Source organism: Protomyctophum parallelum, assembly GCF_964188405.1.
Source record: "Protomyctophum parallelum genome assembly, chromosome: 4".
NCBI lineage: Eukaryota > Metazoa > Chordata > Actinopteri > Myctophiformes > Myctophidae > Protomyctophum > Protomyctophum parallelum.
The window spans coordinates 34,283,991-34,299,757 of record NC_139700.1 but is presented as its reverse complement, the minus strand read 5'-3'; the positions used below and the strand labels follow the sequence as shown (position 1 = coordinate 34,299,757).

The window sequence follows — 15,767 nt, the reverse complement described above, 5'->3', positions numbered from 1 at the left end:
AACAGGACGTTTAGTAAGTGTCATCTATACAGATTATGTGTTATATAAACCATTAAATAGAATCCTTGGCTTCTGTAATAACCGTTTGATATAAGCAATAATGCCTTTACTGCCTGGTTTCAAAACATCCTAAACATGCTATTAATTTAACATGTAAATGTAAAAACATCCTAAATATCATATTATATATGAACGTTAAAGGATAGGAAGTAGGAACAAAGATGAAATCATGTCTCACTCACACTTATGCAGACACTTGAGTGGGCTATCTATAAACCATCAACAACCTGCATAAATGAGTCCAAAGTCAAACAGAACACCTTTATTTGCTCTGCTTACAAGGGCTGCTACTACCATCTGTCACTTGCTTCTCACAGTCAACACTCAACCTTTCTTTGCCCGTAATGCATCCCTATTGGCTGGTAGCCAGCTTTTTTCAACCAAGACATGTCTTCCTACCCACCCACATGTAAATGACGCCTTCTTTGATACAGCAGCTACTACAGCCTGCAGGGAGAGGGGAAAAGATAATCACAATGTTCAGCCACGTTATCTGACTCTGACTCATGCTGCCTGGGGAAGCCATGACACCCAACGCAGTGCCGAGAAGGGTCCATAGAAAATGCCTGGTAGAGCCCATTAAAAATGGTTCAAATTGTCCAGTCTACAAGCTCAAAGTGGGTCGCAATGCATGAGCTTGTATATCTGCTATTTTTGAATGTTTTTAATTTCTTCACAATTTCTTTGTTAACATTTCCCACCTATATGACTGTATGACATGCCCAAAATAGGGACACCGGGTATATAAGTGGTTACAACTTTAGTGTGCCTATACCTGCTCCACAGGGCTTAGCCTGCCTGGTCAATTTCATTGCATTTGACAGACCGCTCTGTCAATCAACGTTCGCTTTCTAATGCCTTATTGACCCTCCGGTCATTTGTCGCATCTCTGGACAACCAATAATGCCTGACATTTGATTTTGTACAGGAGACAAAAGGCAACTATTGATTGTCATTTGTCATGTTTGCAAAATCAATAATTACTTGTATCGCTAGTGGAGTCAAGGACAACAGTGAGGTCACATAACTCCACATTGCCTGTGTATGACAGACATTCTTATTGATTTATAGCACTGGTCACATTCAGACAGTTGGCCACTAACTATCATCAACTTCTCTATGACTGACAGACAGATGTCACAGCAACAGCAGTTAACAATGCATTAAATACAGGAGAGTAGAACGATACGAATAACAATAAATAGACTTAGTCTTAAATATATTTAAGAATCAGTTTAAGGAAGCTGACACGGGTCCTCCCTACGATCCAAACAGTCTAAAACAAGAAGACGAACTAGCATGTGTGATGAATCACCGATTAATATGAAGTGGCCTAATTGTATCAGAGCAATAACAAGGAATTATCAAAAAGCTGAAATTCTTTTGCAGAACTCTATTCTTCAAGTCCAAGACCAAGGACGGTGTCATCTAATATTAGCAGTGTGAGTGTGTGCCATCCATCATCTGCAAAACATTGCTGTAACCTGTGTTTTGATATCCTGAAATGACATGGCACTTTTTCAAAGCAGCCCATTCATCCAACGATCACAAGCCCCCCCCCCCCCCCCCCCCCCCCCATCCTCTATCTCTGCCATTGTGGCGATGAAGGCTGGTTGTGCTGGGTTCAGGCTGGCTTGGTGCTATTGTGCAGTTGTGGAATTTGGCATGCAAGGTAGTCAAAGGGCTTTCTGTGTCTCGCTCTCAGTCTGTTCCCCTCTCTCTCTGTCTGAGGTTGTGTGCACCTTGACGGTCTGTCTGTAACTCTTCTTCACACGCATGTCTCTCTCTCTCTTCCGTTTATTGTTTTTGTGTATCATATCGACTGTCGGTCTCTTCCGTCTCATCTCTCGGTCTTTCTGTCTTGCTTCCTCTTTTTCTGTACCATCATTACATGTGTTTCTCTCCATCTATTTTCTCACTGTGTTTTAACTTTCTATTTGCACATTTAAATGTGGTATACAACAAGAAGGCGCTATTTTAATAGCAGGGTGCAAGAAAATAGAAGAAAATAAACGATGTTTCGATGTCAGATACATCTTTGTCGATGATGTCTTAGTTTTTCTCTGCGTTTTGCACACTGCTATTAAAATGAAAAGGATCCAATCATTCAAGTTGCTCCAGCGCATTTTTGATTGACAGGGGGACAAATGAGTGTTTCAATCTATTATACACACACCGTGGAGTTCTATATCTCCTACCGGATGGCATTAGCTCGGCCTCATACTCTCGGTTCAATACATGCAAAGGGTCAGATACAATATCTCATCACAGTCTCATATCATCATGATATCAACATGATATGGATATATGGCCCAGCCCTAGTTAGAGGCAGGCCTGCCGCCTGTCTTATTATCAGCTGTGTTAACGTCAGCATCGTGGCCAGGCTCCAGCAGGCAGTGACAATGAAGCAGAGCTTGTTAAACATTCCACTACCAACTAAGTGTTTGAAGCTAAATCACTAACTTTTCTGCCAGGAGAAACAGCTACTGTATAGCGAGAAAATAAATAGAAAAGACAAGAAGGTCACGCTATTCTGGTAACGTGCTGGATTAGTCTATCCAAGTGATTTCACCAACTGACACACCTTCAACCAAATGAGGGAACAATGTAGCTAAATTAACTTATTATGTAATGTTTTGTTGGTAGTCATGACATATTATCATTCAATGGAGCATGACCGATGGCAGATGTTTGGGTCAAATGCAGATGAATCGAGGTGATGTTATTTATTAACCAAAGACTTCAGTCAACAATCTTCAAAGAAATAAAGTAGAACCGTCTGATTGAATGTTGTTGTCTATTACTTTGTAATAATGTTGTTACATGTTGTTCAAGGTGATGGACATCTCAGTTCAAATATATTTGAGAGTGCATAATTCAAATGAGGTTCTTTAAGTTAGTTCTTGCAAGACATGTTTAGTGACAATATAACTATATGGTTCGCAAAATAAAACAAGACAGTCATCACTGGTAGGCCTATGTTCTAATATGCATTAGAGAGAATTAAAGGACGACTTAACCCATTTTCAATCTTCATATAATAGGTCCTCACTAGGGATGGGAATTATCGATTAAGTCATTCATTGATAGTTGTTACGTTTTGATAACCTTAGCGATTGATTAACCGATTAAATGGTAAATGGTGCATTTCTTTTATATAGCACCTTTATCCAAGGCGCTTTACATAGTGCATTACATTCACCCATTCACACACACATTCATACACTGATTGTGGCGGAAGCCATGCAAGGTACCAACCAGCACATCGGGAGCAATTTGGGGTCCAGTGTCTTGCCCAAGGACACTTCGACATGTAGACAGGAGGAGCCGGGATTCGATCCGCCGACCCATGGATCATTGGACGTGCTCTACCTCCTGAGCCACAGTCGCCCCAGTGGCTTAGTTGATAAGCGCCATTTTTTTTATTTTTTTTATCTGAGAATCTGAGAATTTCCCTCAAAGTCTAACATAAAAATCTACATTTTGCTGATATACAGAAAGAATACAAAATATTATATTCCTTAATCAAATATTCTTTTGACCATTTGAGATACAGGTCCGGGCAATGGCATCTTTGTGTGAGGAATAAAATGAAATGAAACATGCAGTGACTTGTCTGTCACATCACATGCAAAAGCAGAGATGTTTCTGTGGCTACCAAGGTAGGGGGGTCTTTTTTTAACCGGCCCACATGTGCATTCCTCACCACACGCGCACGCAGACAGCATTACATTCACAGAGTACCACATAATGATAGCACCGCAGAATTCTTCATTATTTATTAACTGTTACGTTGAATTGATTAATTTCTTAACTGTGATTATTGACATACCTAATCCTCACTAATTTCTCATAAGATGGTACAATGTTTTCCTACACGGTCTGTGTCTCATAGGAGGACACTGTGGACACTTCAGAAACACACGTACTAGTGACATAATCATTAGGCAGGTTTTAGCAATGGTTTCCATTAGCAGCATGCTAACATTCCAGGAATAGAACGCATACAGCTTCTATTAGCTTGGATTCTGTCGTGTCTGTTGTGTGTCCACAACCGTCCTCTGAGACACAGAAGATGAAAATGGTACCCGATTATCATTAGTGTGGAGCAATTATATTAAGATATGAATGAAATTAAGTTAAAGTAAAAAAATATATAATATATATGAAGATAGGTTGAAATGGGTGAAGTCGCCTTTTAAAAGCACATGCAGTTTTGTATTGGATATAATTATACCTTATGACACTCAACAGATGCCTAAGGTGCATTCTGAACATCAGGTGGCCCGATAAAATCTCAAATGCCAGACAGAAAACCAACCAAAACTCCATCAGCCAGGATGTGAAGAAGAGAAAGTGGGGGTGGATTGGACATACCCTCCGAAAACCTACTGACAACATCACTAGGCAAGCACTGGACTGGAACCCACAGGGCAAAAGAAAAGTGGGGAGGCCAAAACAGACCTGGAGAAGATCAGTGGAGAGTGAGGCAAAGACGATCGTGGGCCCAGCTGAAGAAAACTGCTCAAAACAGAGTCCGATGGCGGGGTGTGATTGCGGCCCTATGCTCCACCTAGGAGCCTACAGGAATAAGTCAAGTTATGACACTAAAGTGTCTAAAGTGAGTAGTATATGTTTATTAAAACCATTCTGTCCGACTCTGACTTTATTGTAAATTGCATTACTGTAAAGCAATAATTGTTTTGTGCAGGTTTATATTTATACTGCATGTCCTGTTCAGTAATGTGCTGAGTGCACACAGTGAGCAGCCCTGGTTTAAATGGCAATGAATAATTGAATATTGACTACGGTACAGATGTCGGCCATGCACCCTAATTACAGTGAGAGAAAAGTGTTTGAGGAGGATCGATACAAACAATATGGAGCCAAACTATCTCCCATAATAAAAAAGCCACGACCCAAAATAGCCCAAGTTCTTCCAGTCCATAAAAGGAAGGCTTGTAGATCGGCTATTTTTTGCTATATTCGAATTGAAATCTTGAATTATTTCTTTCTATTTTTGAGTTTGAATCCTGAAAATTAACATTTTTATGTAATTTCAAATGCCTTTAATTATACTTGTGTTGAGCAATGAGCTACTAATTTAGACTGAAGTAATTAAAGCGTGTCATGTTTGCATGTTGTGGAATTGTAACGGCTGAAACCAATATTATATCAGTATTCTGATATTAACCTGAGGGCCACATTAAGTGAAGGTGGGGGCCACATGTGGCCCCCAGGCCGCCAGTTGCCCACCCCTGCACTACAGCAATGGTGTTCAAAGTCCGGCTCGTGGGCCAATTTCGGGCCCGCAGCACCGCACGCCTCCATATCATGGCTCGTGACATCATGTGACATCATCATGGATGGAGACCCCTGATCATGTCATCAATATTAAGGGAATGCCCATACATGGAGATCCCTGATGTCAACACACCAAGACTTCTTTCAGTTCAAATTGTTTATTTCATATTTGAACAGGGACAAACGTTTCGGCTATCCAGCCTTCATCAGACACTGATGGATAGTCGTACAAATCGTGCAAATACTCCACAAAAGCTTGGTTGACTGGAGGAAAGGGTTTGCAATAACAAATGAGACACAGGCTGTTTGGCAATCTTCTATTAAGTGTGTGAGGCTAGTGAGGAAATGTCATTTTTTTAAGGATTTTGGTCTAATGCAACTGAATGGGATTAATGGTGAAGGTTACTTATAGCCATTTATACAGTAGTATATACCGTAGTCATTTTAAACCCAATTTTCCCATAGTGATATAACTAAGCTTTCCAAAGCCTTGACCTTTTTCACTACCTATAGGATAGCTGATGTTAACAAAGCACTGACAACAGAAGCCTGTCAAAGTGCAAAACAACACCGTTAAACATGGGAAATAAGTAACCAAGTTGACTTCATGAGCTTTAATGTGTGGTCATCATCATCCTCTGCTGCTGCTGCAGGGTAAAACAAAACCAAAAAGATGAAGATACGGAGCAGAGCCTGCCGTTCTCCTCTGGGCTTAATATTACTGAGCCTGGCCTGTTCAGAACACAGGACCTATGCTACGCTACTAAATATACGTGACAGGATCTTTTAAACTATTAAGACTTAACCCATTTTGACCAGATTTCAGATTCTAAAAATGTCTTCTACATCCTGAAAGTTTTCTTTAAAAAGAATAGCAGACCTACAAGCTCGTAGCGTGCCACAGAGCTTGTAGATCTGCTATGTTTCAATAGCTAAAGCATAGCATAATGCTAACACCAAAAAAGGGAGATTCTACAAAATGTCTTCTAAATCCGAAATGTTTTCTGAAAAATCACACCCGTGTGAAGTGCTCAGACACATGATGTAAATCCTCCTTTCATAGTCAATGGCTCTATGGCAAAAATCTGATACCACGGCTACTGCCAATCAGCGCCGTTTCAACTCCATGACGTCAAACAACAAACATGGCTGTTATTGTGGTAACATCGTTCTGGCTATTAAATCTCCCCATGATAGTTTCTTTAGAGAAACGACGGGTTTTAGAAACATCATTATCCGACATATTTTACCATCATGTTTGTTTACATGCAATCTGAGTCAACAGTCTGTCTCGAGAGACTAGTTTACAGTAGCACTCGTTGACCATGTTTGTTTGGTTAGCAACCGGGTTAGTCACATTGACAAAAACAGTCATCTGCTTTGCTACCATTTTGATTGGTTTAATAGTGTTTTGTGAACCCATCACCAAAGACTGTCGCTTTGGCAACGCCCCTTGCAGAAACTGCTACCATGGGAAGGGCTTTCAGTCTGAATAATGAAAGAATAAAAATAGCAGATCTACAAGCTCATATAGTGCAGCACAAAGTGACACAAAATGTTTAAGTTATATTTAGTCGCATGTGGGTTCAACGTGGGTGGGTCAAATCAACACACAACATGTCGTGCTCTGGCACATTGTGTGCAAGACCGACATCAGCGCTATCAGGCTTTACTGTCATTGGGGCGGGGGGGGGGTGACATGGTATTAGAATTAGATCATGGGGTGGTGGATACATAGATGTGAGCTGCAGTCTTCCACATGTCGTCCACAAGGCCACTGTGTGTCCCATGATGACAGTAAAGCAATAACAATACAAATCAGTGAAATCGAAGCCGATCCTTGCAAGGGAACCAACTTGTGCATTATTGGTGAATGCCTGTCAATGCCTGTCATTGAATGCCTGTCAAATGACCACTAACATAAATTGATGTACAATGACAAGAGCGGCACTCATTTCACACGGGTGTGATTTTATCAAATAATTCATTTGGCAAATCTGCCCCGGGCACATTTTGTTTACGAAGGGCCCGATCTTGCGCCACCCCCCTTACCCCTTAAGTTATCCTTAAACTTATTTACCATTTGTTACTATTTTAAAAAACGTTTTAAGATGGTTCAACTAGCCGATCTACATAAAGACGTGAGCTTGTAGATCGGCTATTTGAACTATTTTAAGAGCTTTTTGAAAATAGTCCGAAGGCTAAAAGCCAAACGGTGAATTGTATTCATAATGTTCCATAATGTTCAACGACAGTCAGAAACACAATTCAATCGAGAATCGCAATTATTTGAGCCACAATTCAGCGTCAAGTAAAATGTCATAATCGTGACAGCCCTATTGCCTAATTGTCCAAGCTGCTGATTCGCCAGGTTACACCCCAAAGCATGCACACACACTTTTCTCCTGGTTCCTTAACTTCCTTCCTATAACAAGCACTTACATCCTGACACATTCTCGCTCTCTCTCTGAAATGTGTTACGTCTTGCTTCTCCAGTTTTAACCACCGGTGGTAAAACATAAAGAAAATGCCTAGGTCAGCAGCAGTATCTAAGAGAGACTGATAGATAAAAAGCTGGAAAGCTGTTAATCCAGTGTTTTCGCAAAAGATAAATTGATGGGCACTGGGCAGCATGTTGTAACATAATAATTTATTATTATTTTAAAGGACAAAAGATTCTGACACTTTAGATCACACACACATATTATAATACCTGATAATATGGGAAGCATCTATCTTTATGTTAAACTAAACATGGAAAACTGGTTAAATAACTGACTGTGGCTAATGTTGCTGCCAGGTTAACTCACCTGTCGGCTGACACTCACCTGACTCTCTGCTCTCTCTCACTGCTAGTTAGTGTACTGTATAACTGCCTCCAAAAAGATGTTCCCTGCATGTTTTCTCGTGCTTCATTGATGTGTAATGGTGGTGGCACTGGTGACACCTATTATTTGCTTTTTGTTTTATGCACAGATCTGATGACACATTTTCAAAAAGTGTGCCCCCTCAATCTGCCTTCCATTAAATTATTTTATTCATGTGTGTGTGTTTCGGGTGGACTTCAGCAGGAAATCTTGGGGGTTTGTGGGGGCGTGGGGGGAAGGGGGTGTACCCCTCTGCATGCAGGGATACACACTCACTACTCAGTAAAATCCAGTGTTCATTTATCCTGAGTGAGATTTCTTTTTAGCCAATGGACCTGTGTAAAGCTCCATTAATTAGTACACTTTCACAATAAGTATAAAACTCTAGTTATTTGTATAATGAAAGTGTAATAACAACTCCTGGGGACATTGTTGTAATATGTCTGACTCTTGTTTGTAGTCAGGGAGAACTTTGCCAGTATAGTTTTAGTAACTTTGTTCCAAGGGGTTCAACAACCCCCACATAGCCCTGCTAAACCATAGCCAGACAACAGCAGAAAAGCACTTCTTCAGCACCCAGTACATCCGATAACATTCAACTATATCATCATCATAACGAGATCAAACCCAGGATCATTCTTCATGAACTTTGAACAAACTGATTCAACAATTTAAAACAAACTCACCCACAGCTCTGCCAACAAAAGTAGCCTACAAGCAACGAGGAAATAATGAGGTTATGTCATGGAGTAAAATATCCAACTACACATCTACAACAGGCAAACCTGGCTATATATGGGGTTTAAAGTTTTATACGCGCACATTTACAGTAAAAAATATATAATAATAAAAACTATTAATTTCCCCACCTTCTAGCGGTGCGCTGTTTGTAGCCATTTTTCCTGCAGCTGCAATTTTTTTTCCATCCACTTGCACTAACAGCAGCACGTCACTTCCTATCCGAGAGTAGAAGAACTACATCCCATCGCTCGAAGCGACGTGGCGGCGTGATTGGCTACCTGGTTATCAGGGCAACCATGGATGGACATCTAAAATAGTAAACAACAATATTCAAGATTTCTTGATTTGTTTTACATCTGTTGTTTTTAGGGGGGGGGGGGGTTATGTTTCTCCTAGTTTAAAGACAGCAGAAGTTCATAAACGAATAAAATAAATAGGGCAGAAAATACTTAATCTCAATCTAAATATAAATAAATCACACCCGTGTGAAGTGAGGGGCGCTAATATATTAGTCAAACTCATGTTGCTATGATATAGGTGAATAGGCTAGGTGATAATGGTGATGTAAAACAATAATAGCCTACTACTAGCTAGTCGTTTTAGTAAAGTAAAAGTGGTTTATGTGTAGGCTAGTAAAAACTCAAATAGCTGAAACAGTTGCTCCGACAAAGACAACGCGAATCCCTCCATTATCCGGATAATGAGGACAGATTCAAGTCATAAAAGGTTCTGATCTTCGGATCATGAGTTCTGTTCTGAGTTCAGGAAACGTAAAATAGTAAAACAGCCTCACCGTGTGGATAAAGGGCGTAAGTAAAATTGGACAAATCACAAATGCGCGACACACACACACACACACACACACACACACACACACACACACACACACACACACACACACACACACACACGCACAGGATTCAAAATGTACAGTTTGTGTATTGGAATCAAAATAATCATCTACAAGCTCACAATGTGTTGCATCTCAACCCATTGTGAGCTTGTAGATCAGCAATTTTGAAGTGGTCAGTGTCCCTTTTGTGATAATAATCAAAATCTGCAAAGTAATTACTAACTACTATACTAGTTACTAAACCTGTCAAATAATTGTCGAGTAAAAAATACAATATTTGCCTCGAGATAGTGGAGCAGAAGTGAAATGGGAAATACTCCAATAAAGTAATATTTACCTCAAAATTGTACTTGTACAATCCATCCATCCATCCATCCATTAATCCATCCATCTTCAACCGCTTTTCCGGAGTCGGTCGTGGGGGTAACAGTTCCAACAGATCTCCAGACTTCCCTTTCCAGAGCAACACTAGCAACTTCCTCCTAGGTGATCCAATAGCGTTCCAAGATATAATCCCCCCCATTTGGTCCTTAAGGTCTGCCCCGGGTATCTTCGCCGTGGAATGTGGAGCGAGGACCTCCCAAATAATATAGGGAGACGCCCGGGAGGCATCCGTAGATGCCCGAACCACCTAAGCTGTCTTCTTTCCAAGTCAAGGAGCAGTGGTTCTATCTGAGTCTGTCACATATGGCATGAACTTCTCACCTTAATCCTATCTATTCTCTAAGCCTGAGGCCGGCCAACCGGCCGAAACTAATTTTGGCTGGTTGTTTCGTATTATTTTGGTCATGACCCACAGTAGAAACAATTTCGGTATATCAAGAGCTTTGACTTCTGGCCCAGCTCTCTTTTCATCACAACAGACACTGCAATACCGCTCCTGCTGCTCCAATTCTCTGGCTGATCTCTTGCTCTGTCCTCCCCTCAATCGTGAACAAGACCATGAGATGCTTAAACTCCTTCATCTGGGACAACTTCTTGTTCCCTACTTGAACAGCCCAATCCATTGGTTTAATGCTGAGAATCATGGCCTCAGATTTGGAGATGCTGATCCCACACACACACATAATAGGCTTAAATAATTTGTTGTCTCAAAACTTTTTACAACTAAATTCTGATAAATCTGAGAGTATTCTGTTTGGTCCCCTTAGTTCACAATCCACAATTCTAGACAGTCTTGGCCCCCTGGCAACAAACGTGTCTTCCGTTGCAAGAAATTTGGGTGTCCAATTTGACTCAGAACTCTGCTTTGAACATCAGGTCAAAAAGGTTGTACAAACTTGCTTCATGCATATAAGAAACATCCACAAGATAAAATCCTTTTGATGAATATGAGATTCCATAATTCTGCAATATTACATGCCTGTCCTTCTGCCTTGTGCAATTTACATGTTACACTAGTGGACCTATTTTTGGTGATCAGCACCTAGGGTGTCGGCCTTCTCAGGGTATATCCTGGAGCCGAATTCCGGTGGCTAGCCTATATGTATAAGGAGTTTGTTGACCTGAAGGAACAGACTGGTTGATCAAAGACGTTGCCACAAATAATATGCAAACACATGTCGACACCCCACGCCAATGTAAAGTGCTTAAGTAGTGACCTAAAATACAATCATTTGGTCAGTTGGGGCGCAAGCCTACATGGGAGACGTCAGCCACCCTGCTGGCTGGCGTGAGTCTGTCTATGCTGTAAGCTGTACTTCGTTGAAATAAACAACTCATGGAACATCGAATCTCGTCTGTCTGCCTTGCACATTTTCTCCTCTGTATGGTATAAAATATACTTCACTTTCTTTCTTCTAGTAATCTTAAAACTGTTGTGAATGCTTTGGTATACTCTCGTTTAGATTACTGTAATGCTCTGTAGTCCGGACTCAACCAAAACTTGATACATCGCCTGCAATTGGTCCAGAATGCGGCGGCTACACCTGTGTTGGCTGAACTCCACTGCTTGCCAGTCTCGTTCAGGATCGATTTTAAGATTTTATTTATTAAATTATTAATTATTATTATTAACTTTTAAAGCTCTTAATGGTCTTGCTCCCACCTATTTATGTACAATGGTTGAATACTATGTACCTTCACATACTTAGATCATCTGGTCTGGGTCTACTAAAGGAGAGTCACAAGGCTAAATTGGTGACCAAAGGTGATCAAGCTTTTGTTGTTAGGGCCCCTATAGGCTCTGGAACAGCCTACCAGAAGAACTGAGGCTAACCAGTTCCTTGACGAGTTTTAAATCTCTCTTAAAAACACATCTATACAGGTTGGCCTTTGCCCTTTTCTATCACTATTATTATTTTTGTTATTGTCTCCACCAGGCCGAAGGCATGGGGGGAGAGTATGTTTTGCACTCTGTCCGTCCGTCCGTCCGTGTGTCCGTCCGTGTGTCCGTGTGTGTGTCCGTGAGCAGCTAATCTCGGCCACCGTTAACCCGGTCGATGCACACACACTCCCTGGATGCCAACGATGAACCTCTGCCCCAAACTTTCCAGAACGGCCTGTTATAGCGCCACCAGGAGGCCGCTTTGTGCAAAACAAGTTTTTGCACAGTACACCTACAGATTTTGTCCAAACATCGCGCAAATTGCTACACAGTCTCTCTAGAGCCATTCAACGAAACCCGTCTTTCAGATTTCTCAGACTCCATCCTGATTGGTTAAGATTGGCTTCCAAAGTTCACAGGAGTGCTCAGTTTCAAACAAAATGCTGCAAATCATGAACACATCGCGTGATTTCCGTGAAATTGTGCACGCACATTCCCACTAGGCCGAGGACGAAATGCCACATGAACAATTTCAACTCAGCCTCAAGGTGGCGCTATAACTGGCCGAAAAGTGTTTTTACCTCTAACTGCACGGATCTGTGGATAATTTACTTTTGTTGCCCTTTTATCCAACCACCAGATGAAGGCAAGCTGCAATGTCCTACATTCCTATCCTGGTGGAGACCTGTGCCCAGAAGGGCACTTTTTCTAGTTACATTATTGTTGCATTTTGATGTTTTATATCGTTTTGATTGTTCAAGCACTTTGTGACTTGGTTTAAAAAAGTATAATACTTAGACATTATTATTATACGTTGTTGTAGGGTGTGGGGAAGATGAGAGCCTTTTGGAGAAGAGGTTGATTGTGAAGTTTGTGAACAGATTCCATAATATTGTGTCCTATTACAAGGACATTGAACTCTGACCCCCTTCCGTCCCTCCATTCCTCTACCCATCTGAACTCATGCTTATATTCATTAGCATGTTAGAGAGTGTGGATATGTGTGGGGTAGGTGTGCATACTGTATATATGCTATACATGTATTACTTGCATTGTGCAGTTATTTCTTCTCATATACTTATCCAGATTATGCTTGGTTCTACCATCATACTCATTACTATTTATTCTATTTATCTATTTATTATTCTGTATACATTACTGTACATACTGTACATTTTCTGCATTTATTCTCTCATTTACTGCATTACTTTATTGCACTCTGGCTAGACGCCACTCTTCATTTCATTGTCAAAGTATTTGTATACTATGTGCAGTGACAATAAATTGAATCTAATCTAATCTAATCTAATATCGAGGGTGAGTTCGAACAGGGGCATGGAGAGTAGGGTGTGCCAGTCCAGGAAATGTGTTTAAAACGCACGCACACACAAGAATAAAACAACCAATAAAACAAACAGAGGGCAGAAGTCTGTCAGTCACTCTCTGAGAACAAAGCTCTGCACCCATATGTAAACAAGAGTTTATCATATACAGTATACCAAGCCATAAATTGATTGTCGATAAATGACAGGCTAACAGGAATTGCTGTGTTTGTTTTTATTATCTGAACATTAGAAGCCCATTGTACCCTATATATTTGGATTCCTTAAGAGGTTTTATAAATTATTGAATTATTGTAATCATAATTTGGCTGGTTAGTTGAGAGGGTGTGGCTTACCAGACCAGGATTGCACCTGTTGGACAGGTAAAACGGGAAGTTCAGCCTCACATTGACACAGTGTTACTGTTACTGTGTTACTACCAAGAACACATCATACTATAAGGACCTACAGGACCTTAGACAAGAAGACATCTTGTTCAGCATACGCATTGGTCAGTATTCTTCCTTCCTTTAAACCACTCCTTTAAACTGTTAGTTTAGCTTTGTTTAGTTAAACAGAATAATATTTAGGCAGTGATGGAAAGTACTGTACAAGTAAGTACAATTTTGAGAGTAAAGTAAAAAATGTGAGTACTTCTTCCATCACTGTTCTTATTGGTTATACGTTAAACAAGGTTTGATTGATTGATTGAAATATTTATTAACAGTTTGTAGAATTTACAGTACATTTTAAGCACAAACTCAATACAAAGACTGTCAACTGTGAGTGGACGACCCAATTAAGCATTACACTTGTTTACAACAGGGTCCACATTGTTCAATTCATCAAAACATTTAAAGACATACAAACATTTAGAGACATACAAATAGACATTTCTATGTAGCTAAAGAACAGAACAGTAATTCCTCATAATGGGAAGCAAAAAAGGGAAAAGATACAATATACAGTGAGGGAAAATGGGGTGGGGGGGTGGGGGGGATTCAGATTTTACAGAGGCCAGTTTCGGATTGCAGCCATCCGTAGGTGCCCTTTGAGAGCGGTTTTGAAGGAGTCAAGGGATTCACATGTCTTAATGACTGTTGGTAGGGCGTTCCACATTTTGGTGGCATAGGAGCGAAAATAATTTAGTCCCTTGTTTGTGCCGAATCTGGGTTGTACATGGTTTGTTGCACTCCCTCTGGTGTTGTGGGTGTGGACTTCGTTTACATTAAGGAAGTATTTAGACAGGTACATGGGTATCTTGGTGGTGTATCGAATCTTGTGGACCAGACCCATTGCAAGATGCTGTACTCTGTCGACGACCCTAAGCCATCCCAGCCTGTCAAAGTGGGCAGGGGTGAGGTGGGTTCGGGGGGTGAGTCCAAGTAGGAGCCTGACCAGTTTGTTTTGGGAGGTCTGGAGCCTTGTTTTAAGGGCCTTTGAGGTGCTGTGGTACCAAGAGGTGGATGCATAGTCAAAGAAACCTTGTACGAGGGCTCCTGTTAAGGTCTTCAAGGTGTTTTTGCTGACCAGTGAGGAGATCCTGTAAAGGAATCTTGTTCTTTGATTGACTTTTTTGATTACGTTGGTGGCCATTTTATCACCGGAAAGATTGGCCTCCAGGATGGAACCTAGGTAGGTAATTTGATCTTTTCGTGTGATAATATTGTCACCCACTCTAACCAAGAAGCCATCTGCCTTGCTGAGTTTACTATTTGATCCGAAGAGGATGGATTCAGTTTTTCCCAGGTGTAAGGATAGTTTGTTATCAGCGAGCCAGGTGCAGATTCTACCGAGTTCAGAGCTGAGGGTCTTTTCAACCTGCAGTTTGTTCCTGTCCGAGACCAGGTTTCTATCCTGTCACCAGTGAACTGAGATTTGTATTGATGTTGGTCATGCATGCACGCTTATTCTCTTGCTGTACTTTGCCGTAATCATTCTAAATGCTAATTGGCCTGGTAGTTTTGTGCTTATATTGATGTATCACGAAATTGATGTACTGTATAATTGTGAAATGCTATAAATAGCTGTGAGACATTTGATATGCAACGTTTTTATCATATCAAAGTGATGGAAATGATTTGACCAAATAGGCCTAAATAATGATATTCTGACTTCCTGCTACATCAACCACTAATAGTGGACTAATAGCAACATTGTTCATCTCTGATGCGATACATACACAGTGTGTTTGGTCTAACAGTTAGACCAAACACTGTGTATGTAGTTCGACTCTAATTCCCTCAAGGACACTGGGGGTCCCCAGACCCTACGTTGAGAACCACTGTACTAGAGTGAAGTGAACCGTAAATGTCAAGGCAATAGGGTTTCATATAGCACTGCTGTGCAATATA

The 15,767-nt window shown here is 40.8% G+C and overlaps 2 protein-coding genes across 4 annotated transcripts in view; one reads left to right on the top strand and one right to left on the bottom strand.

Annotated features, from left to right (window-relative positions):
* pik3c2a (phosphatidylinositol-4-phosphate 3-kinase, catalytic subunit type 2 alpha) overlaps positions 1-9,162 on the bottom strand; it is an 82,332-nt gene extending 73,170 nt beyond the window's left edge. Inside the window, exons 1-2 of one of the 3 annotated variants that reach the window (XM_083763118.1) lie at positions 9,101-9,128; positions 8,918-8,942 (exon numbers count right to left, since the gene is read on the bottom strand). The gene's annotated coding sequence lies outside the window, so the exon portion shown is untranslated. Of the gene's footprint in view, positions 1-8,917 lie in introns of all 3 variants that reach the window. The other 2 variants (XM_083763117.1, XM_083763116.1) reach the window with 2 other exon arrangements.
* A 4,691-nt stretch (positions 9,163-13,853) lies between these two features.
* LOC310858102 (protein FAM3C-like) overlaps positions 13,854-15,767 on the top strand; it is a 12,718-nt gene continuing 10,804 nt past the window's right edge. The window contains exon 1 of the mRNA XM_083764159.1: positions 13,854-13,924. The gene's annotated coding sequence lies outside the window, so the exon portion shown is untranslated. The remainder of the gene's footprint in view (positions 13,925-15,767) is intronic.